Source organism: Bacillus rossius, chromosome 10 (assembly GCF_032445375.1).
Source record: "Bacillus rossius redtenbacheri isolate Brsri chromosome 10, Brsri_v3, whole genome shotgun sequence".
NCBI lineage: Eukaryota > Metazoa > Arthropoda > Insecta > Phasmatodea > Bacillidae > Bacillus > Bacillus rossius.
In genome coordinates this window covers 47,804,360-47,830,232 of record NC_086337.1, presented here as the reverse complement: position 1 = coordinate 47,830,232, position 25,873 = coordinate 47,804,360, and the positions used below count along the sequence as shown (strand labels likewise).

Below are 25,873 nucleotides of genomic sequence, written 5' to 3'. Positions count from 1 at the left end.
AGAAAACAAAACCTACATACAAATAACAATTATATGTGTTTTTAAATCACATACTTTAGTGATTGATATTGAATACTGGTCCATATCATTAAAAAAACATTTATTTTGAATATTAGTAATATAAATTGTGTTTATAAACTTTTTCAAGTGTATTTATGTAGGTAAAGTAATGTTTCCAATATGTAATTTATTTGCGTTAGGAATTATAAATTATGACACTATTTAATAAATTATTAAAATTAATTATATAGTATAAACATTCAGCATATTTATTGAATTTCATTACTAATAAAAATTATCTCGATTATTTTATTAAATTAAATAATTAATTTTATACACATGTTTGTATTAATATTGAAACTGAGTAATTAAATTTGCAAAAACTGTAAATAATATTTGAAAATTAAAAAGTATGCAATTTTTCATCAATGTTTTCTTATGATGTTATCACGTAAAATTATCGTCCGTAAACCGACTTTACAGACAACCCCCCTTTTTTTTTCGTGATGAACCTGCAGTTTGTTGGTTGAATTCTGACACACTCAACATGTTTCGGTTTAGCAGTGAGTGTATCGCAGCTGTTACCACGCGGGTAGCGGGACATTGTTTATGAGCAGCATGCCAGGATTTATTCCATCTTGTTCCAGTTTCTGACAAGACCACACAAATCTTGAAACTACAACTGCTCGTTTCACGTCCTGGTAACCTTCGTCTCCGAGGCCGTTAAAGGCGCCGCCTTCGAGCCACTAGACGTCTGTGACGTCAATGCAGACCTAAGGTTACCTACATCTCTGTCTGGGCATTTAGTCCCAGACTGTCCATTCCAGGGACTGTGGTGCATCAGCAGAAGCAGCACTGACGCACACGTTTTGGAAGTATACTCTGCTTGCGACAAATATTGTGTTAACGAAATTTTTGCAATTTATTTTTTGTATATATTTATTTTGTGTTTTAGTGTTTGGAATCCTTGGCAGCCGGATATCAGCTGTTGACTACATCCGGTTTCGAAAATAGCTTGGGAAAATGTCGCATTTATCGCGTGGAAGATAATCTCGCTATTAACACCCGTAAAGGCTAAATTGTATCCTAACTACCGGAGCTTCATTTGCAAACGTTTGAATAATAAACAGATTAGTTTGATATAATTACAAGCAATTTTCTTGTTCGTAACGATCCGTTGGCGCAAAAAAACGCCTGTAGGCGAACGTACATTTCGGTGTCTTCATCGCACGAAATATTTCATATTTAACGAAGCTGTACTACGTGAAGAGGCGACTGATGACCTCGCGGGCTTATGACGTGTGCCGTTCCGCATTTTCTCTAATAACTCGGTAATTGCCACCACGCCGTCGGTTCAGGTCAGACACGATGAATTATGTATGCCTGCACCTACGTAGGTGACAGCGATTTTTTTTCTCTCTTTTTTTCTTTCTTTTCTCTCCTCCCCCTGTGCGTGGCACTCTTCATCTCAAGGTCACGCGGACCCAGCAGCGCCCCAACACCGCCGCCACTCCTTGACGCGGAGCGAGCGCCGTGAGCGGACCTGCTGGTTCTTGCGCCAAGGCCGTGGTGCCGACCGTGCGTGTTTTCTCTTGGCAAATGAACCAGTAGGTTAGCCTTCCTGGCGCGCCCCATTGGCGGGACCCACTTGCCGACCGCCCCCGCCTCCGCCCGCATCTCGAAACTGACCGCTCGCTCGTGGGGAAGCCATATTTTCACAGACGAGAGGGCCAAACGCCCGATCGTGCATCTTCGGTTTTTTTTGTTCATTGTAAAAGGTTAGGTTAGCTACATTATAAATACTTTAAAACATTGTGGACGGTTGATTTGGTTAGGATAGCTACATTAAAGATACTGTGAAATCATGTAACCGGTTTCCTAGCCCTGGATAGCTACATATTAAAAAGTTATTTGCTAAGCAACCATAAAATGATTTTACATTATTTTTAATGTAGCTATACTTACCTAATATAACCAACCATCCGCAATGTTTTAAAGTATTTATAATGTAGCTAACCTATCCTAATCGACCGCAAAATTTAATGCCACACCGGTTTATACAATGAGATAGAACGGGCGGGAAAAAAAGCGAGCATGAACTTCGGGGAACTTCGGGTGTGGCTCTCTCGTCTGTGAAATGAAGGCTTCCCTCGCTCGTGGCTACGTCCCGCTTGCGGGGGAGAAAAGCTCACAGCAACGACAAATGACGGCGCAAGTCGATACCTCAAATATTTAAGTTATTGATCTGTAAAAATCTTAGCCCTCGGCGTGCACGGCATTTTTGTTGGAGTAATTTCGGAAAAATGGAACTGAAGTCTATGAACGGAAATGTGTCACAATTATGGTAGACCCACGTGTAGCAACATAAACCCGTATATAGTTACTTTCGTAAACATTAGGGTACATACCAAAAGTCTTGGTGTGCAAAATGAAACTTTGTGGCAAATTAAAATACGTAACCATAGTAAAAAGTATTCACAATTTTTAAAATGTCTAATAAAAATGGCATTAAAATGAATTTAATACATATTTTCGTTCTAAATTCCCAATAGGCTTCGAAACACAGCGGTAGAGCGCTTGCTTGCTAATCTCAAGAGGCGTGGTTCTAATCTCGTGACGGGAAATGTTTTCCATCGCCTTTTTACACGAATCAGAACGATGTCACTTGTTGATTGGCTGCTGCCACATGCGGGTTCAACATGACTGGGTAACAATTTTTTTTGCATGGTTGTTATTGGTACCTTGGACTTTGCAGAGTGTCAAAAAATCCCGTGATCCAGTGAGAGATGTTAAACTGTATAATCGTTTGCAGTTTAAAATATTGAAAATTAAAAACGCGAATTTTGCAAACCACTACGCATAGTAAGCACAATTAATGTATATGTCAAATATTGTTTCCAACAAAGTGTAACAGTTTCTTACTCTTATGGGTCTAGATGCTTACAACGGATTATTCGCGGATAATATTCCCTCCAGGAAAGACTTAAACGGCTCCGATGAAAGTGAAAAAAGATTTGAAAAAACACTAAACCTCCGATTTGGACCCGATTTTCGACAAGGAATTGTATTAAAACTCTTTCCATCTGCCTAAAATCCATTAAACATTTAATACTTTAAAGTTTCCCTTTAATTTTATTTAACTTTGGTTCGTGCCATCTGCCAAAGATGGCAGCACTGTCGCTGTTATTCATTTCCGTTCCTTGACTTCGGCGCAATCACGAAATATCGTCCACCAAATGCCGTATACCGAAAGATAAAATGTTACTCATCAGAAATACTCAATGATCAAAATTTATTTAATATCATACCTTCATTGACTTGTTTGCGCATTTACATTGAATTGTGTTAATAATCGTCGAAAAGCACGTCAGGGAACGCTACGTTTTATTGGCAACAGGAAAGCGCGTATGTACACAAAATGAATTTACAGCGCGGTTTGTGACAAGTGCACAGAACTTTCTCGATTTTTATTAATTGCAGTTCCCAACCGAGCACCCGAGTTCATATAAAAAAAAAGTACACGTGATCAAACTTGTACGGTGAGTGCATAACGCAAAGACATAAGGCATTCTATAAGTTTTATTTCAATGCCATTGGATGTAGAGTAGCTGAAAATATGGCTGTGTGCATAATATGAAACATATTCCTTCGTGACCTATTACTCATATTCAATCGCAAACTCGTTTGTGATAATGTTCACGTCATCCATCTACTGACCGCGTCCCCTGGCAGTGCATGCAGCTACTACCCGCATCACATCAGTGTTGTGCAAGAAGCATGTGTGTCCCTACTGCAAATTTCTGCCTTCAAGGTTATCATAACAAAAAAAAAAAGTTCCTGCAATGATCGAGTACCGATTACCAAAGGCGTCACAGCAATTTAAGAATCTGGTCGTGCCTACGAAAAAAAATAACGTTCTTTGTATCCTCATTCCGTATCACTGTTGAGGACTTAAACACAGGATGAGTCTAAATTCTACTGACTAACTTCAGCTTGCAGTTTCGTCACGTGACAATAAGCCGAAAACCTTTTATACGACATAGAGTATAAATTTATTCCCAGGATTGGTAGACGCATTTGAAGTCGCAGTTGAAATAAATAATAAAGAAAGTATTTACCTTGGAATGTCAAGTGTCTGTTTAATGTCTGCATAATGTCTACAAACACTGAAAAATCTTGTCACTGAAGAATTATTTCCTTTAAATAATTAAGAGGAAAAACCCTTAATTTTCCATAAATTTTTGAGACCCGGAGGAATAAGGTGGTTTTTAAAGGCGTATCAAAGATCGGAAAAGGCCGCCTTTTTGTATTAACCTTTATCCAACTGTTTTCGAGAAAAAACTAGTGTAAAATTTGGAACGAAATACTTCAACATCTGGCAGGTGAGTAACATTCACATCACTCAGTTTAAAACAGTTACGTAAGTGATGTACACGCCAAAGAAATTATTTCGAAGGGAAAAACAAATACTGCAACTGCAGACGTAATTTAAATCACATAAACATGTACATATTCTGAACAAACCATAAGTGTTATCAAACAACACAGGATAAATATATGTTGCCACACTTTAATTTATGAGGAAATATCTTTTCATAAAACTTTACTTGATAATTAAAACGCGTTTGGTTTTAGGTACCACAATTCACAAAATGAAGCACTTAAAATCCGAAGAATGCGTTTTAAAAATGGAACCCAGACCACGTTTAACATCTGTCCGCACTTACATATACATAAACGCAACTATTTAATCCTGAAGTCTGATATCTAAGTTTGGCTGTGTTCGTCTATGCTGTCGTCGCATTGTGTTGTCCATAATACCTGATTAGTTTCATCGTTTGATCCATTTGTTTGCTGTGTTGCCCAGGGTTTATTATTTTGCATTCTCGAATAATTTATTCCATGACAAAGAGTGCAAAACTACAATTGCGTATGACCAAAGAATTGTATTTTATTTAATTATTTAAAGAAGGTATGCATAATACTGTTAAGAATGTACACAGAAAATTATAGACACTTATATGCCAAACCTTTAAACAAACAAATCCACCAAAATAAAGACCTGGACGAATTTGATTTTTCTTGTACTCCTACCATATGACCAAATCATATTTTTATCCTGTTATTGTCGATTTGAAACACCAAGTATTTTTTAAATATATTTTTTCCAATTCAGGGCATAGTAAAACACCATTAATGGTATTACTTAATTTCTAACTATTTTCTCCGTGAGAAACGAAAAAAAATGTTTTAAACACGATAGGATGTTCAGATGTTTATAGCTAGCACATCTCAGAAGCTAAATGGTGCACGATTATCGTGTCCAGTACGGAGATCTTTGCTCAGAATGTTCTACTTTTCTTCCATACATATTTTGAAATGTTTAGCGGTTTTTTGAAAATAATGTTACAGGGATACAAAGAGTGAAAGCTATTTTTGAAGTGAAAACTTCTATAGGAAGGTTTGAATAGGGAGTAAATTCATGTAAGTCGTCATCGACATGGTAACGTGACGTGTTTTTTTATATTTCAAGGATAAAACTTAATTTATTCTATTTTTAAAGATACAAGTTTTTAATTTTATCTTTATTTTCCAATGAAATTTTAACGCTATTATGTGGTACATATTGCGAGCATTGGATATTTTTAGTAGGTAGTTAAGTTGAGGTTATGTTTTTTCTTTTGTTTATTTATTTACGATGTGAATTTCTTCAAATGTCAGGTTATTGATTTATTAGAGATAATGTTGATTATTTGTAGATTTAAGTTAATAACTTTTTATTCTTCATTTCTTCTAGTTTTAAAGTTATTATTCGTTGGAACAAAACTCATGGGTTCGCGTCATCGACATGCTAGCGATATAATACCAAAATCATTTTCTTGCGTACATTTGACGTAGAAATGATTTCATATTACACATTAAAAAAAAATTAAGTTTTCACTTTTGTCGACAGTCCCCGTGACTGAATTTGTTTTTTTTTTTTGTTCTTATGTTTGGCTTACATCGAGGGGGAGGGAGGGGGATTGTTTTGGAACAACGCGCTGGATTATTTATCAGCTAGAGACCGGAAAAATTTGCGGGTTCAATGACCTCCAGGATAGACTCCAATATCCTCTACACACTCGGGCAAATGCCAACTGTTCATTGAGTCGTTTCGACTGGGTGGCCTGTGATTCGACACTTCTATGAGTGAGGGTCTCTAATTGGCCCCCAGTCCTCCAGATTGACGGTAGACCAATGACAGAAGCAGCACTAAGGTGTAATTATTTGAATTTATAGCATAACACGAAATAAACCCGCGAATTTTTCAGGTCTCTATATTATCACGAGAAAAAAAATACGCGGACGTTGTTTTTCCTTGAGGAATTGCGTAGCTAGGTGTCTTTTTTTTTTTTTTTTTTTTTTTTTTGGCAGGTTGTCGCGCGCCGGGTTCCCCAAGTAGGAAGCAGCGACGGACCAGTTCGTCGCAGAGACGGCCGTCTGTCAGTTCGAGGCCTCAGATTGTCTTCCGTCCAGCCGCCGCGGAGAGAGTCCTTACCGCGCGGATATTTTCGGGGCGGCCGTCCTTGGACGCAACTTTCCGTGGGAAGCCATTACTCACGCAAACAACCTCGCCAAGTTACTGAGTCGCCTTTGCCTTGCCTCCACTTGGCGACCTTCCGCGGCAAACCTTTACTGTGTGTGATCCGGGTTCGTTTATTAAAATTCAACGCTTTCGCTTCTAGGCCGAGTAATTAACTATACCAGAAACGCAAGAAAACAGTAAACAAAAACAAAGTTGGTCTATAAAACTCTAAAAGAAATTTACTTCTGGAGGCTTTTTTTTTCCATGATTTTTTTAATATCAAAACCGTGCGAATTCTCAGTCATTAAATGTAAAAGCGTCATTTGCTTTCATTGTGATGCTAACAATAAACATATTTTTTTTTAACCTTCTATACACAATACGCATGCATCTTTAAACGTTTTTTTTTTCTGAAATGGAAGTTGTGTTCTTTTTTTTTTTTTTTTTGCGTTTGCGTACTTTGTAAATAGGTATTTGATAACGTCGTCGTTTAACTACATAATTTTGCCATGTTGCGTTTCTTGCGCTGTTTGTAAACCTGGTGTTACGACTGCCACTAGGCTGATAAGGCAAGGTTTTTTTTTTGTGTGTGCTCCCAAGTATGAAATTTGGCGGAAGTGGCGGGATTACTCGGAGTTATCTCGCACTCTCTCCCCCCCTCCCTCCGCAATCCGATGCCCTCCTGTCGCCGCTCTATCTCATTGTTTATTGTTTTGACCCCCCAACTCAGCCCCCTCGCTCGTCTGCTATGACCTAGCTACTGACAACACATGAGAATATAAGAATAAAAATGGAAATAGTGTCCACGCAGCTTCTGTCCATATATATATATTATTATATATTTTATATATATATAATTTATTATTTATTATAAATTTATATATATTTTATATATTTTATTATATATTATATATTTTTTATATAAGAGGACTGAAATAATCATGTTAAAGTACAGATGTTAAAAAAAATAGTACTTCGCCAGTGATGTGTGAACATCTAACCTCGGTAACGAGCACATCCATGAGTTCTCATGTTGCAACTTAACTTATAATACGAGACTAATACACGAAATTTCACGTAGAATCCTTTAAAAAATATTGGCGCGTGTGATTTCTCGACGCGAAAACACGTAGTTTCCGGATCCGCCGCTAGAATTCGCCGCCGGCGGAGCAGCTACGTCAGCTACCGAATCATTAGATTCGCAGAGCGGAATTTTAAACTTTATACCGAAACAGTTCCGATAAAAGTGAAGGGAAAAAAAAAAACAACTGAAGAATTTTACAGCCCATCTTTTTTTTTTTAATTCATTAACAGTTAATACTTTTATGTTTCCCCTTGGGCTTTGTACCTTCGGTCCACGGCATCCGCCACAGGTGGCAGCACAGTTGTCGCGCAGATAGCTGAGGGAAGCCTAAGATGTACATCAAGTTATGTCCCTGCTCGAACACGCCCGAATATTCACCTTCGGCCAACCTCGAGATTATATATATATTTTTTTTGTATTTCTCTGTTTATTTTAATGTAGCTATACTAACCTGACTAACCGTCCTTAAAGTGTGTTTTAAAGTATTTTTAATGTAGCTCTACCTAACCGACCACTTTTAATTCTTTGAATTCATTTTTTTTCCTGCGCAGAAATAAAACAAATCCCGAGGTTTGGCCGAAGGTGAATATTCGGGCGTGTGTTCGGGGCAGGGACAGAACTTGATGTACATCTCAGGCTTCTCTACAGCTGAGATGTCACACGCGGGCAAGGACCCCGGGGCGCGGCTGTGCTGGTCGCACCAGGGCCTTGTGCCAGATGACCGCCGCCGTGGGGCAGTCCCTCGGGTCGGCACCTGGAGGTCGCCGTCGCGACCAGGGCGTGGCCGCCGTGACGCAAGTCACTCGAGGTAGGGGCCCTCCAGGTGTTTCATGCCCCAAAAGTCTAATCTGAAAATCACGCATTTTTTTCCCCCCCGCTGTTCTAAAAAACGCAGCTTTGAAAACAAGGTGCGGACGCTTTTAATCAGATGCGACCGGGAGCTGTTGCGTGGAGCAAGGTTTTTCCTCCCCCCGCCACCACGTGTCTCTTCGTGATCAGTAGGGACCGGAAAAATTCGCAGGGTTCAAAGAACTGTATAGGATGAACTCCATATTTCTACGTACACTAGGTCAAATGTCACCCACTTATTGGCTGCTGTCTTGTGAGACGTTCCAGCGTAGCAGCCTGCGATTCGTATAAAGCTCTGGTCGGGTGTTTCTCATTGGCCCAGAGTCATCCAGTGTGAGTTGCGAACCAATAGCAGAGGCAGCACTTAGGTATAACGATTTGTTTTTTAGCCTATCGCGAAATTAATTCGCGAAATTTTTCCGGTCTCTAGTGATCAGGCATTCCGCCACAGCCGAAAAGGACAAACAGCCACCCCCTACCGACAGACTCCAGAATCATTTATAGAGACCGGAAAAAATTCGCGGATTCCTTTCGGGACAGGCTGGAATCCAAACTCGTTCAGCTTAATTCTGCGTCAGTGATTTGACCGCAGTTTACCTGGGAAGGACTCTGAGCCAATGGCCAAAACTCAACAAAAGAAGTATCGAATCATAAGAATCGCAGTAAAACAGGTGTCCCGAGTCGGTAGCCGATGACCAGGTGATAGTTGCCCGAGTACATAGAGAATCGTGGAGTCTATCCTAGTGGTCATTGAAACCGCGAATTTTTTCCAGTCCCTAATCATTTACAAGCCGAACACATGAGAAACGTACACACCAGACACGAAACGAGAGGTGATTGGCGGTAATAAGCGGCCTGGGACTCTTTGCGAGCCCCTGGGTCGATGTCCACAGACAGGCACAGACAGGCACAGACAGGCACAGACAGGCATGCGGACCGGGCAATGATGATAGTGTCAGTTCCGCGACGCGCATGTCGCTGACTGTGCTGTCCGCATTAGCAACTGATCCGGGCCGTCAGGCGCATTGAACAAACGTCCGGGCGGATTGCAAATGGCGCCAGGCCCCCCGGAGCTGTGCACGCCGCCGGTGTCTGTCTGTCTGTCTGTCCGCCCACGCGGCCTTGTGCAGCTGCAAGGCGAGACGAGAACAAATCCAGGCATCCTGTTCCACATTCGTCCGCGGGCACCAAGGACATTATGCAAATGAGAAGAAGGGGACGGGGGGGGGGGGGGTTTGTGACTGCAAGAGCGCAACTTGTGCGAGGTGGCGGCGATAACTTCAACTGCAGCAGAACCACGCCTATAGTGAGCAAGTCTGCGCAGTGTTACCTTGTCTCGGTCTTTTGACAGCCCTCGAAAGTAGTTCCAGCGGTTCCCAATTCCCAACCGTCACTTGTCTTGTTTGCGAACATTGACGGGGTGCTGTCATAACTCAGGAACTCACACAAGATAGAATTTTCTCATTTAATGCCTGTTCTGAGTTGCGTGTTTTAGGTATATGTAAGCTCGACATTTTGTACTTCTATAAGTTACGACAGTTCCGAGTTGTGTGTTTCTGGGCTGTGATAGTTATAAGTAGAGACTTGCAAATTTCGCGGATTCAATGACCTCTAGGATAGACTCTACTACAATCTACACACTCGGGCAAATGCCACCTGTTCATTGGCTGCTGACTTGTGAGTCGTCTCGACCGAGTGTCTGTGATTCGACACTTCTATGAGTGAGGGTCTCTAATTGGCCGTCAGTCCTCCAGATTAACAGTGGACCAATTGCAGAAGCAGCGCTAAGGTATAATTATTTGAATTGTAGCATGTAACGAAATGAATCCGCGAATTTTGCAGGTCTCTAGTTATAATAATAGACCGGAGAAATTCGCGGGTTCAATGACCTTTAGGATAGACTCCAATATCCTTTACACACTCGGGCAAATGCCAACTGTTCATTGGCTGGTGACTTGTGAGTCGTCTCGACCGAGTGTCTGTGATTCGACACTTCTTTGAGTGAGGGTCTCTAATTGGCCGTCAGTCCTCCAGATTAACAGTGGACCAATGGCAGAAGCAGCACTAAGGTATAATTATTTGAATTTTAGCACAGCACGTAACGAACCCGCGAATTTTTCAGGTCTCTAGTTATAAGTTATGATTTGCTAAGTTACGACGTCCGTGCTGCCATACAAATAGTATATAAACTGATGACGCAGCGACGGATCATTGAGGGTCCTAATGTACAGGCATTCCGCACCTGGCGGGCGGCGGCCTTCAGTCGCGGACACGTGACGCCTTCGGGCCCAGAGTGATGGCTTTGTGATTGAGGGGGGGGGGGGAAGGGGGGAAAATGATCAACAGTGCGCCATCACGGAGCGAACCAATGGGCGAGGCCCGTCACGCCGAGCTCCTCCGACGGCAATAATAACCATTGCGAGGGATCGCGTGCTCCGACTCTTTGCGTTCAGCGTCGGGCAGGACGGCGGTGTGGCGCGGACCCTGACCACGGAGGCGGTAACCGAACACACGCACACACACACACACACACGCGCGCGCACTGCAGAGCTTCAGAAGGAAACGGCTCAGCATAACCGAGTGGTGCCTGTTTGCGAAATGAATTTTAAGAATACGATGAGAAGTTCTGTTTCCGTTTTGAAACTTTTATTTTTAAACGATTTCAATGTCTTGGACGATTTTTTTTTTATCGAACAACAATTTTAAAAAATGTGTTCATACGTAATTAAAAAAAAAACAGTTTATGCAAGCTGCTAAACTAATAGACAAACTTAAAAAAAAAATGAATGTCTGTAAAGTCGGTTTACGGACGATAGTTTAACGTGACAACGTCATAGCAAAATATTGATGAAATGATTAAATACTTTTATGAATATAATTGAATCATTTTTATTGTATTATCACTATTTTGTATGGCTACAAAGGAGTGAAATGAAATCTACAATTTAATTGATAAATTTACTTTTAATTGCACTCATTAATTCAAATATGTTTATTACTTTAACGAAGAGATTATTTTAACTGTAACTTTTATACATGTTTACTATTTAACTTCTTCCAATCTGTGTTATTCTGTCAAGGATAGGACGATGATAGGAAAAGTAGGAAACGAATGGGAGTGTTTCAAGTTTAATGCGTCTCGAAAAAGTCAAATCGATGGTTGTTCCAATCGAGTGGAAGTGAGATAGATGCGGCGCATGCGTACAATGAGCGTAACGGGACACAGCGTAACGGGACAATGTGCGTTACGGGACACTTTTTAGTGCGTGCAGCCGGCGTTCATCGATTTATAAGACGTTGTCACGGCGAAAAATTAACACTGTAAAGGTTGCCAGCAATTGGTGCTGTGCTAACATCTTGGAGGTTTACCTTCATCCGCCCGTCAGTCGGAAGCTAAAGCTTGACGAGGTATTGGCTGCAGGTCACGTGATCGACCGCCGGTTGGCTGTCGCCGCGGCGCGCGCATGCGCACGTGCGCGAACTCCGTCCTCTGGTATTCCCGGCGCGGGGCGAGGTTGCCACACGTCCCGCGCGCCACTTGCAGACGTAATTGGCGACAGCTGACGAATACATTAGCGTGTGACGTCCGCCTCGCACAACTTCGCTCTCAGTCCAAAATAAACCGGTTTTAGTTTCCCTTCGACGGGGCACCGTGTGCACAAGACTCCTTTCTTTAACTGAATAAACATCTTTCGTGTATATTAATCAAAATGCTTATTATTTGCAATGCACTGATTTGATGTAGTTAGAAGCATGTACATTTTTGCTAGTTATTGTTTGTAAATGTTTATACTAGTACTCAGGAAAAAAAGTATAAAAGAAACTTTAATTGAATATTTTTTTTTTTAAATCTAGTTCTGTTTATGATATTCTGCCACACTTGCTACGTCGTGACATAGGTTTTTTTTTATCAAGTGATGATAACTATGTATACTTGCGCGCATTTTTTTACACGCATGATATTACACTGAGTGAATATCTGTTGAAAATATCTATGACAGCACAAAGAATGCAAGAGAGTTGTCGCGTTGAATTAAAAGAAATAGCCCCAAACTAACAGTGATGGCGGAAAGAAAAAAAAATCTAAAACAAAATTGCGTGCGAGACCAAGCCTTAAGGGGGATTAAGCCTCGCCATCTTACAATTCGAAATATTTTTTATAACACTTGCTAATTTTTTTTTAGCTTTAAAATGGCATAGGACTTAGCTTTGGCTCCTTTCTGAAGTCACCACTTGCGAAATGGTGTGATCGTCATGGCGGTTGAGTCGCCCGGGTAGAATAATAAGTTGTTTCCTAGCGGCGTTTACAGGCTAAAACCTTGTTGGTAAATATGTGGTTGCAACAAGGCACTGAAGGTCTGGGAGATGTGATTTATGCATTAACATGCCAAAAATTTTTGATAAGTAGTTCAACATTGAACCATAGTAAACAGATGAAAAAACTCCTAGATGACGGGGCATAATAATCCTTAAAGGCCCTGCTACATTCACGCAGTCACGACCGCCTGACCTGTCTGACCGTGTTGACAGACCATTCTGTCGGATGTAGCATCATGCCACATTCACTTGTTCGCTGCATCTGGTTCACGTGATCACACATAGAGGGCAGCATGGTAGATTACTATAGATATTTATAGGGGCAGGCACTTTTCGCGAAAAGATATGAACACTTATTAGACTGCAACAAGATATACCCGCACCTGTGGTTTCTTCCTTGTGATTGGCGGCCGTCTGTGAGAGAAGTCGTTGCCTTGTTTGACCGAGCCACTCAGGACGCGTTTACTTCCGCACTGAATCACTGTGATTGGTGTTGTTACAATCGACGTGTACCTGGGAGAAACTCACCCAATCACGAAACACAGCCTGTGCTGTAGTGTTTTAACTTTCATCGAGACCCGAAATCTGCATGCCTCTAGATATTTATCTTGACTTTACTCGAGAGTTTTTTACAAAAGAGAGATTAATGTATATTAAAGGAATTTCGATACTTTAAAAAAAATTCAACTTAAGAGTTCGATATATATCTGGACCAAACGTGTTATTTTCATGCCTACACATGTTTACAGTTTTATCTACTTTCTCAGGTACTTTTTTTTTTACGTTATAACCCAACTAATGAAAATCAAACTAAACAAAATTGTTTCCAAGACGAAATTATATCAAGATGCAGTTAAAAACCTTGTTTTGATTAAGTTATTTTCGCGCGGTTTTACTGCTTGTTTATACTCCTCATGCTTCTCATTGGCAAAAATGGTTCATGACGTCAGAAGCTTATGGCGCTGACTGACCTGTCTGTCCTCGGAAGCTCAAGTTCGCCAGCTCCGGTCAGTCAGATCCCCCGCTTGGGGACGCACCACAACGCCGAAATACCACAACGCCGAAATACACTAACGCAGAAAAATGTCATTGCAGGACTGCCACAAAGGTTAGGCTAGGTTAGACTAGGTTAGGTTAAACTAGGTTAGGCTAGACTAGGTTAGGTTAGGCTAGGCTAGGATATGCTAGGTTAAGTTAGGTTAGGTTATATTACGCTAGGTTAGGTTAGGTTAGGTAAGGTTAGGTTTGATTGTGGTATTTCGGCGTTAAGGTACATTTAAGAAACACACACAAATTCATTCAGTTGTTATTTCGGCTTTGTGGTAATTCGGCGTTGTGGCACACAGCAGTTTTCTAGCTGTCGGCGTTGTAGTCAATTTTGACATTCGGCGTTATGGTATTTCGGCGTTGTGGTAACGACCCGATCCGCTCCACGGGACTGCGCCACCAGCATCTGACGTCATAGGTCGCGTGGACCAATCGAATGCCACACGCGCGCATCTGTGCCCTCAGCTCCGACGCACGAGTCAGATACGACTGCGCGGATGTGGCAGGCCATGATGATGGCTCCAGGTGTTAGACGCGCCATTTACAAACCTCTCAATACTTATCACAAGAGATTACAAACGGCATTTAAGAGCCATCGCATGTTTCTATACAAGTTATTTTAATGGATTCGTCTACAACTTGCATTTTTTGAACAGTGAAAAAGTCTCGAAAGGGTGTTTTCACGTACGAGTACATATTTAGGTATGAAAAATTCAACATACAGTATTGTAAGTGGTATAGCCGTAGGGACACCTGTATTTCGCGAATACATTTCGTGTCAAGGTATTTCACAAAATACTGTAGCTTTTCTCCTGTGGTTATTTGCTGAGGTCGGTGAGAGGTGTCGTCCCGCTCTTGACGGGGCCAACGAGAATGTGGTCACCGTACTGCTGCACCCTCACAATTTGCCTTGACTCTTAGAAAAAGCCACAGTGTTTTGTGAAATATCTTGACATGAAATGAAATCGCGAAATACAGGTGTCCCTAGATATAAGGTATAGCGGTATCTTCAATATTCCAGCATAAACAGATGGAGTCACCGCTGCAAGTCTAGTAAGAGACGCGTTACCGACGGGAAGACCGCACGCCAGTTCGATGCCTGGCGCATAGAGGCGAAGAGGCGTGTGACGCGCGACCCAATGTCACCCTTAGCGTCCCCGCTCTTCTAGAGCTCGTGGGCCCGAAGAGGCGGCCACCTTAAAGCCACGCCCACTACCTGTGCGAAATGGGTTCACAATTGAAATCTCACATTTCCCGATGCATCTGACACCTGTTGTTAGCGCTAGCAAACAACTGAATTAAGTACCAAATGTTTATCCCGTAACATATGAATAGCAGTTTGCGAACACAGTTTTTTTAAACATATTAATTAATTTGGGCTATGTAAATTTTTTTTATGCTAACCATTCTAACCGCGAGACATTTATAAAAATTTTATTTACATTAATTGCTAGTGACTTTTTATATAAATAAAAGCATTAATTAATTACACCTGAGAACTATGATATCTCAACAATTTCTTGCCACAGTATGATTGATAATTATAAACAGTTCTCTAGTCCCTCCATAATTCACCCTACTCTTATCTCATTGGTTGTTGCACCATGCGTCCGCAATGTAAATAAAGTTTATTCATCCTTCCTATTCGCACGATCTGTCTCCCATGTACACGACCGTGGTGTGCGTTACCGTGAATCTGTAGGTGAAAGGGGACGCACCACAACGCCGAAATACCACAAAGTCGAACGTACAATAACGCCGAAAACCATAACGCCGAATGCCAAATTGACTACAACGCCGACAGCTAGAAAACTGCTGTGTACCACAACGTCGAAAAATGTCATTGCAGGACTGCCACAAAGGTTAGGTTAGGTAAGGTTATCAAACAAATTCATTCAGTTGTTTTTCATTTTGCTCCTGTGCCCCCCCCCCCCCCCCGCAGCAAAATTTTTCGGCGTTACTATATTTCGGCGTTGTGGTACACAGCAGTTTTCTAGCTGTCGGCGTTGCGGTCAAGTTGGCATTCGGCGTTATTGTAAGTTCGGCGTTATTGTAAGTTCGGCGTTATTGTAAGTTCGGCGTTGTGGTATTTCGGCGTTGTGGTAACGACCCGGTTCGAAAACAGGTCAGTAAAATCTCGTGCGTGCGACCTGTCGTTAGTGTTGTCATTTTATTTCGTTTGTGCACCGGGCTTGCGTCTACGCTCAGCGCGCGTTGGTCGCGCGCGGGTGGGCGTGGCCTGGCGTGTGTCCTTGGAGAGGGGGAGGGGCGTGGGACGGCGGCGACAAATGACAGCCCCGGCGACCTGCGCGCGCATCCGACCACGGTCACTTCCGGGCCTTCTTTCTTTGCGAGGGAAACAAGAAGTGCGCAGCAGTGGAGGAACGATAACACTGAAGAAGTAACAGCGCGGTTTGCTTCAGAAGAAAGGGAAGATATAATTGAAGGACAAATAAACAAAAGATTATACGGACTGAGAACTGAAAATTACGCAGAAAAATTGGAATTAGAGAGTCCAATGAAGTTTAGGAAAATATTTAATTGATGCCGCAACTTAATGTTATCTGATACATCAAATTTTTAACTGCGTGTATGTGTGTGATTATAAAAAAATTGAAAATATATAAATAAAAAAGTATAGCTATGTAAAAAATGTACAAAAACGTGCTCCAAAATGATTGAAGTGAGAAAACTGGTAAATAAATAAAATAGAAGAACTATATTATTATGTTATTTTCTATTTTATTTTTTTACTAATTTGTTCTTAAGTAATTGTTTGAAGATTTCGTTAAAACAAGTCATAAACACACACATATATTAATATTATTAAATACATGACACTTACATGTGAAGTTTGTATGAAAGACATGCTTACTGTAATACAGACGTGTGCAAACATAGACAACTTGGAAACACGATAAGTTTCACTAAATGTTTCACGAAAACGTTGCATTAAAATTCGGCTTTGAAATTTTACTCTCATCGCACCCAAAAAAGTTTAACTTCAAAAAAAAAAACATCTTGAAAGATGTTTTGCAAGTAAATACTTTTCTGCATTTTCCTACAAAAGGCTTCAAATTCGTCATGTAATACACTTGAATGATTTTCTATACGGATGCAGCAGATATCTTTAGGAATTTCGCTTTGCAGGATTGTTTTCATATTATTATTTTTTATATTATTTTCGTGTGACTGCAGCCGACTGGGCAGTTTTTTCTTATTTTTTTTTCTTCGTCACACTGGATGCCGTGTGCGAACTAAGAGGAGTCTTGGAGCGGAAGACGGTTAGCGAAAGGGAATGCTCTCTCGCCTGACGGCGCCCAACACCTGCCCAACACCTGCCAAGCAGTCCCAGAAACTCTTGGGAGCGGCGCGTACTTGGCTCCGCAGATCTCGTAAATTACTCGCCTTCTTGACTGACAATCTCGCCGAGGCTGTTCTCCTTGGTGCTTGTTTTCCCAGCCGATCATGTCTGCTTTTCCCTCCCCCCCTCCAACACCACTCCGCCATGCGTTACGGTTATGCCACACGCCGTAGGCTGGGCTTAGTGACTATTTTTTGACGTGACAAAGTCTAATAAATCGATGGACGCCGCCTGCACATACGAAAAAGTGTCCCGTTACGCACATTTTCCCGTTACGCTCATTGTACGCTTGCGCCGCATCTATCTCTCTTCCACTCGATTGGAACAAAAACCATCGATTTGACTTTTTCGAGGCACATTAAACTTGAAACACTCCCATTCGTTTCCTACTTTTCCTATCATCGTCCCATCCTTAACAGAATAACACAGATTGGAAGAAGTTAAATAGCAAACATGTATAAAAGTTATAGTTAAAATAATCTCTTCGTTAAAGTAATAAACATATTTGAAATAATGAGTGCAAATAAAAGTAAATTTATCAATAAATTTGTAGATTTCATTGCACTCCTTCTTTGTATCCATACAAAATAGTGATAATTCAATAAAAATGATTCAATTTTATTCATAAAAGTATGCAATCATTCCATCAATGTTTTGTTATGACGTTGTCACGTTAAACTATCGTCCGTAAACCGACTTTACAGACAACCAATTTTTTTTCCCTAATCTAACTAAAACAAAGTGTACTTGTTTGTGAGGGCTTTGGGTCAGGGCTGGGTTTCAGCCATGCAGAAAAGGGTAGGACGCATTGTGTGCTTTGTTCGGGGACTGGCCAGCAATGGCAGCGATTGGTGTCATGACTAAATCTCCATATCTTGGATTTAGACTATAACTGGTTAAGTTGGGCCCAGGTAAAAACCTGCGTAGACACAGGGAAAAGCCCTGGGCACAGTCATGCTGGGGTTAAATAACTGCAAGCGTTGAGCAGGCAGGTTCGGTACGGGACAAGAAGGATGGTCTGGAAGAAGAGTTAGTTGGCTGGGGCCAGAAAGTTTCAACCATGCCGGGGTGGGGGGGCTTGGACCTGGCGGTCCGCGTTGGTGATTGTTCGTGTCTGGGTTGGTACCCCTGGCGGTGAGCCAGCCACCTTATTGGTCGCCCTGCGGCTGCCAGTCAGCACGTGTGCTTAAAACTATAAAAAAATAAGATTGCGTTGAGCGGATATTAATAATAGGCTATTTATTGAAGGTTTTAATAATAATTTGTTTATCCGCGAACTGGCGCATCGGGTCTCAGTCCAGAGCCAACTAACGCTTACAAAATGTCACAGTAGTTTAAAAAGCATGCAAGTTGAAAACATTACCAACCCTATAATGTAAGAAATTTAAAACAGTAGAAAACATATTTTTTACTCCGGCTCTCTATAGATAATTTATATTTATCACAAAAACAAAAAGAAACTGTCAGGAATTTGATTTTAAAAAGTTATTTCCTGTCACTGTGTGAAAGTTTAGCAAGTGTGAAAATAATGCTTATAATTGATATAACTTATATAATTGATATAATTTGATAGAACCTAACGTGTGCGCCTTGAAAAGTTTTTGGGAACAAGTCATTTCAAAAATGGACGTCGTAAACGCACGTTGAAACACAAAAAAAAAAAAAATGTTGGAAGTTGAACAATTCTTGCGTTACACTGATGCGCCTTGCGTGGTTTACAAACCTTGCGTCTTGTGTTTCTTGCGCTCTTGCGTTTCTTGCGTTACGTATAAACCCGGCCTTACGGAACTCGTTGTACCTCGACAGGTGGCCCGTTCGCCCGCACTACGTAGCCGTACGCCGGGTTGGTTTCCCGCGCGGTTGCAGGCGTCGTGAGTGAATGTTCCGGTTGTCGCAGTTACGATACGCCAAGCGCTCAGACGAACACATTGTAGATCGTTATCGGCCAGGGAGAATAACGAACAAGTGCAACGTATTTAAAGGAATCATCATCATCTGCATCGTTAGTGTATATACAAACTATAAAAATAACTATGTATAACCTTTGAATATATATACTGTATAGAAGTCGCCAGCCCAGGTTAAAATTTCTAATACGGTTTTGAGGTAGTTGGTTAATTCACCGCCGCAATCGCCACCATCTCTAGGGCATCGACTTGTGGTGGTCCCTAGCGGACAAGTGTCCAACTCTTCAAAAACCCCTTCCCCCTCCCGTTGAGCTGCAGTGAATGATGGATGAGGGGTGCGGGGAATGACAGCGGGCGACAGCGCTGCGCTCTAACGTGTAAATAACAACTAAGACGATGCAGGGCTTTACGGCAGCGCACTGCAGCGGTGAAGTTCCCAAGCTGCTCATCATACGCTTCTGAAAAACGTAGAGTAAATCCTATCCACTCGCGACTTCTATACAGTATATATATTCAAAGGTATAATTCCGTCGTGAAATTGAAGCATTTCGCTTACACCATCGTAAGGCCACTGACGTCATACCTTCGGCCTCACCAACCCTCCCCCCCCCACCGGAATCCTGCACTCCTTTCTCGGCACTGTTATGTTTCCCTAGGTGGCCTGGGAATTTCGTGGACTTACTGAGACCACCGCGCGGAGTGGCGCGAATAAGCGCCACTGTTCTGGATGCTTCGAGCGTCGGGTGCCCGGCCCGGGGATGACGCGACACGTCAAAAACCACTCCAGTCGGTTCCAGAAAGACGGCCGACGGGTAATAAAAGCGGTGACGCTTGCCTCGGCGGGAGTTCCGACAGGCGAGGAGTGAAGTGCGAGTTCGGAGAGCGGCGCAGACGCGGGGCGACGGGACCGTGCGAATGTGACTGAGTGGCGCGAGACTGTGTGTGTGGACAGGCGTTAGGTGAGGGGCGAACCACTGTTGAGCCTGGCTCCAGTGAGGAGTGTGAAATGTGGAACTTGACAGATACTTAGTGATTTAATTAGTAATTAAATATTAAATAAAACTATAAAAAATTAATTGAGCTATCAGTACGAACCAGTTTATCTCCCACTAGTAACAATATGAAAAAAAAAATTGGTTGTCTGTAAAATCGGTTTACGAACGACAGTTTAACGTGACAACGTCATAACAAAACATTGATGAAATGATTGCATACTTTTATGAATAAAATTGAATCATTTTTATTGAACTATCACCATTTTGTATGGATACAAAGAAGGAGTGAAATGAAATCTCCAATTTAATTGATTAATTTACTTTTATTTGCACTCATTAATTCAAATATGTCTATTACTTTAAAGAAGAGATTATTTCAACTATAACTTTTATACATGTTTACTATTTAACTTCTTCCAATCTGTGTCGTTCTGTTAATGATAGGACGATGATGGGAAAAGTAGGAAACGAATGGGAGTGTTTCAAGTTTAATGTGCCTCGAAAAAGTCAAATCGATGGTTCCAATTTAGTGGAAGAGAGATAGACGCGGCGCAAGCGTACAATGAGCGTAACGGGACACCGCGTTACGGGACAATGTGTGTAACGGGACACTTTTTCGTGCGTGCAGCCGGCGTTCATCGATTTATTAGACGTTGTCACGTAAAAAAAAAATGGTAGATTGGACTGTGGGTGATGAGAGTTTCGCTGCACCTGATCCTGACCCGCCGGTCGCGGGAGTTGCGTCATCCCCGGGGCCCCCTGAACACCCGCTGACCACGTGGTTCTCAAGGCCGGCCGGTGCGTGTGTGTCTGGGCCGGCGGGCACGCGACTAGCGCGCCAGGGTCAGGCGGCGAGGCGAGGCGAGGCGAAGCGGTTCGGCTCAGACTTCCACCGAGCTTCCTGCTTTACTCCCGGGAATTCTTCTTTCAACAGACGAGAGAGCAGAACGTCCGATCGTGCATCTTCGGTTGTTTTTTTTGGTTCATTGTAAATAAATATGGCTATGTTGATAAAAGGATACTAACGGTTAGAGACATGCCAAATTCGCGGATTCATTTCGCGATAGGCTAGCATCAAAACAACTATACCTTCGTACCGCTTCTGCGATCGGCCCACATTTTATCCGGGGAACTGTGAGCCAATGGGAAACACTAAACCAAGGAAGTGCCGAATTACGGACAGCCTAGTTGAGACGCCTCACGCGTCAGTAGCCAATGAACTGGTGTCATTTCCGCGAGTATTTAAAAGACTGTGGAGTCTATCCTATAGGTAAATGAATCCGCGAATTTTTCAGGTCCCTACTAATGGTCAATTAGGTTAGGTTAGCTACATTATAAATACTTTAAAAAATTGTGGACGGTTGATTTGGTTAGGATAGCTACATTAAAGATACGAAAAAAAAAAAAAAACGTAAACTTCGGGGAACTTCGGGTTTTGGCTCTCTCGTCTGTGAAAAGAAGGCTTCCCTTGACTCCCAGATAGATTACTGCAGTGCGAAAACTATTTGGGGGGGGGGGGGGTGGCGGGCTAGTTTCACGCCGGGCAACTCGTCGTGGAATGAACTTCTCTTCCCGGCGGAATGTCAACACATTTGTTGTAACCCGAGGAATCAGAGACACTTCTCGTGCTTGCTCTCACTGCGAGAAGAGGAGCAACCAAAGGGGGAAACCCAGTCGAAGAAAAGAGTGGGTTCATCCGTTGTTACTAGACTTCCCTCCAAGCTTCACTCATTCTGATGCCATCGCTGTATCCCTCACACCTCGTATCCAGTGTCGCGGGACTACTGCGGATTCCTTCTGTAATGAATTTGAACAATATGGGCAGTATTTTAATCAAATTACTTACTTATCCAAAATCATGCCCTGAACCGGGGTTTAGTTGTTTTTTTTTTTCAAGTGTTTCTCTTTTTTCATCGGATCCGTTTCATTATATAGTTAAAAATTTCGGTCTGCTAATCAAATGATTCAATACTCGACGTAGCTTTTTCCGGCAGCGAATTCTAGCGGTGGTTGCAGAAACTACGTATGATTCGCGTCCAGAAATGTAGTTGAACAAAATTAGCGTGTATTTGTCACTCTCGGCATCATTTTAAGGTAGAATAAGTTGAATGTCTCTTGAGTTTCATATTATAAGTTTATTTGCAACATGAGAACACGTGATTTTGCTTGTTTCTGAAGTTAGGTGTTACATTATCTTTGAAAGATTTGTGCAATGGGAGTGCATGACTTGATGTAAGCTTTTGGACATACGCCATTGCTAAGCACATGTATGTCTGTAGAAGAAAACTACAAAAAACATAAATTAAGCAAAAAATTGCTGTTTTTTTTGTTGTTCAATATTTTTGTGCTATCATCATTTGTGAGGTTTTTTTCGTTCTCTTCTGTTTTTGGAAAACTATTGTGTTTGTTTCGTCTTTTCGTTTTGTCGTGTTTTTGTCTCGTATAAACTGTTGTGCTGAATTTTTTTGGGTTCAATATTTTTGTGCTGTCATTTGTGGGGGTTTTTTCTATCTGTTAGTCCATTTTTCTTTGTTTGTTGACCATATTTCTGTGGAATATTATGTGGTGTTTATATCCTGCTGACGACAGCAATTCTTTTGCTTAATTTGTATTTTTTTTTTCTTTTGGGTATTTTTTTAGTTTTCTTCTACAGACATGCATGTGCTTAGCAATGGCGTATGTCCAAAAGCTTACATCAAGTTAGATGTTACACATCTCGGGCGAGTATAATGAAAGACTCGCTGACATGTTTTGTACCGTGCGATACACAATTATTTAATCGAAAATTTGCATGCATATAAAATAACTATGGGATGGGTACAGAGTGAGCTTAAAGGGGGCTAACAACCGGATGTAGTTACGGGCTCGTCCCTCCTCCCCCCCCCCCCTTCTAAACTCGGGCAAGCCGACCCGCAGCACAGAATGCGGAGCATGCTGATCGCAATCGCCGGCGGCAATGACCCGCTCAACAATGCCCTCTCTCGCCATTTATCCCCCCCTCCTCCTCCCTCCCTCACCAACCTCCTTCCCCTGCTTCCACCCCCTCTCCTCCTTTTTGTACAATCTCAAATGCTATTTTCCAGCGGACGTTCAAGGTCAACTGGCCATCCGGGTTGGGTTTTTTCCCCCTTTTTTCGGCCCGGCTGAAGAAGGAAGAGCAGGGAGGGGAAGAAAAGAGGGGAAGGAAGGGGAAGATGGAACGGGGAAAAAAATTTGATCTTTCGCGGGCCTGGAGCCGGCGTGGGGCACGATTTTGCATTTATTTAGAACACTCTTTGATTAATGCTCGGTCTCACACGCCAATGAGATCTTTTTTATTTTTCTTGTCATTGCTATTGGTAGAGACCCAGAAATTTCGCGGATTCATTTAGTCGCAAGCTAGAATGCAAACCTTCACACTCTCGCACTGTGTTCATGATTGGTCCGCAGTTAGTTGGACACGCCCCTCTACTGCCGTGAGCCAATGATGCCCAGCTAGGAGAGAAGAAAGCGAATCAGGTAGTGTCAAATAACAAGGATAAAAATGTTCTCGCTAAGAAATCAACCAATGGGAATGTAAACATGGGTCGAGCACACCTATAACTTTGAATTCTATCCTGAGGCCAGAAGAATCCGCGAAATTTCCGGGTCTCTAACCTTTAGTTATGTTCCCCGCCTATCGGGACTCAGAAACACACACGGTGTGCACAGCTCTCAGGAAGAAAAACAAAAATAAGCGTGATTTGGAAACTGCTCAAAGATATCCGAGTGTCGTATGTTTGCGAATAGCATTTAAGAATACTCTGAGGGCGTACGGATAGCTCTGTTTCCCTGTTTCTTTTTTTTTTTTCAACCGTGAAACGCCGGTTACAAATCATCCAGGGATCTTCGTAAATTTACTATCTTCGTAATTTACGAAGATAGTAAATTTACGAGCACCAAGTTTATTGACTTTGAACATGAATCCACGAAAATAATCTTGGTCTACTAGTAAAACATTCAAAAACTTGATAAGACTCATGCAATAATATGTTTATTTCTTCTTACGTTAAAAAAACAGAGCTGGAAAGTCGAAATACTGCGTAGTTTCTACGAAGATTCAATTATATAAAATTACGAAGAACTGTTATTTGGAAAGTCTTTAAATTTACTGTAATTTCTAAGAGTGTAGAACAGCTGTTCAGTATTGACCTCAAACAGCAGTGTTTACAGCGCAGAGAAAGCTGTGCCTATGATATAAACGTGGTGAGCGTAAAGCCGGATGATAACCAAGGATCAAGGTGAGGCGGTCACATGACAATCCATGTTGAAAACATTATTTTGTCCATAAGAGAGCTTTGATTGTATACTATAGCCTCCATACTGGGGAGATTTTGGATTGGTTAGCATCTCTTTCACTAGCATAAGCTCCATCTAGACTCTTACAATTATATGTGGCTCCAGCTCAAAACTGAAAAAAAAGAAGGGCAAGGATTTTTCAGAATTAAATCTTTCTTATAATGTCATGTAATAATGAATAAAATCAAAGGAATAATATATTTTAATATTTTAAAATAGTTTCTTGCTCATTGTGTTAAAATGTTTTTAACATCGGAAAATGTTCAGGAAGGGATGGGGGTAGTACACTGTTCGTATAAATCACAGCAAAATTTAAAGCATTTTCAGCGAAGAATTTCAACTCAAATAAATGAAGAGTTCTTCGTAATTTCATATAGCTGAATCTTCGGAGAAACCGCGCCGTTTTTGAAGTTCTGTGTTTTGTTATTAACAAAAGGGAACACACATTTAGACAAAAGAAGATTGTTCTTTCTGCAGAACTAACAAGGCGTGGAATATCTGTTTAACATACCAAGGATTTGATTTTTGACTCATGTTCAAAGTAAGTGAACTCAGTTGTCCGTATATTCACGAAGATAGCCGTAAATTTACGAAGATCCCTGTATTATTTGTAACCAGTTTTTTTTTTTTTTTTAAATTGAAGGTGAGAATTTTTTTGTACAGCGTGGGTGACATTTTTGGCACCGTCCCTCCTTTTCCTGTTTCGCCTTTGTATGTGAACATGTCGCGGGCGGGATCAAAGGAGCCGCCAGTGAGCGCGCGGCGCTGGCAGCGCTCCTATCGGCCAGGCGGCGCGGCTGTCTCGTCAGAGGCAACTGGCCGGGCGCACACAGAATTATACAAGGCACGGCGCGACACCTCACGATGCCTCGCTACAGATTAACACTGTATTTTTTTTCTTTTGAATTCGTTATTTCCTTCCCAAATTCTTGAAATCGAATTGCTGTGACACTCCCTTCAAAGGTGGATTATCTAAAATAGGTCTTTCGTGTACTAAACATACTACTCGACCTGCACTCAGCTCCATAGTGAGAAAAAAATTATATTAAAATCTTTACAAGTGAATGTTTTCCTCAAATTAAAGTAACGGAAATTTTTTTACGGCAATTGTTTTTATACTAGCGCACGCGTAGAACACTGCAGCTAGCAGACAGTCCGCTCGCGACGAAGTTGTAGCAGCCACTCGATGTGGTCGCCTCGTGTCTGATCGCGACAGTTCTGTGTGGCGTCTTGTCGCCTCTTGATCCTGTGTGCATTTGCTTGTGTGCAAACACGTGAAAGTCAAGTACCACCAGGCACAAATGTCTCGTCGTGTCTCGTGTCTCATTCTGTGTGCGTCCGGCCTCCTTCTAGGTTAGCCGGCGGCATTCGGCTCGGGATTCACTCCCGGATAGCACTATCGTGGAGCTCTGGGCTCGTATTCCGAAA

At 41.8% G+C, this 25,873-nt stretch overlaps 1 protein-coding gene across 2 annotated transcripts in view; it reads left to right on the top strand.

Annotated features, from left to right (window-relative positions):
* LOC134536096 (sodium-independent sulfate anion transporter-like) overlaps positions 1 to 25,873 on the top strand; it is a 123,731-nt gene that overhangs the window by 76,299 nt on the left and 21,559 nt on the right. The window lies entirely within an intron of this gene.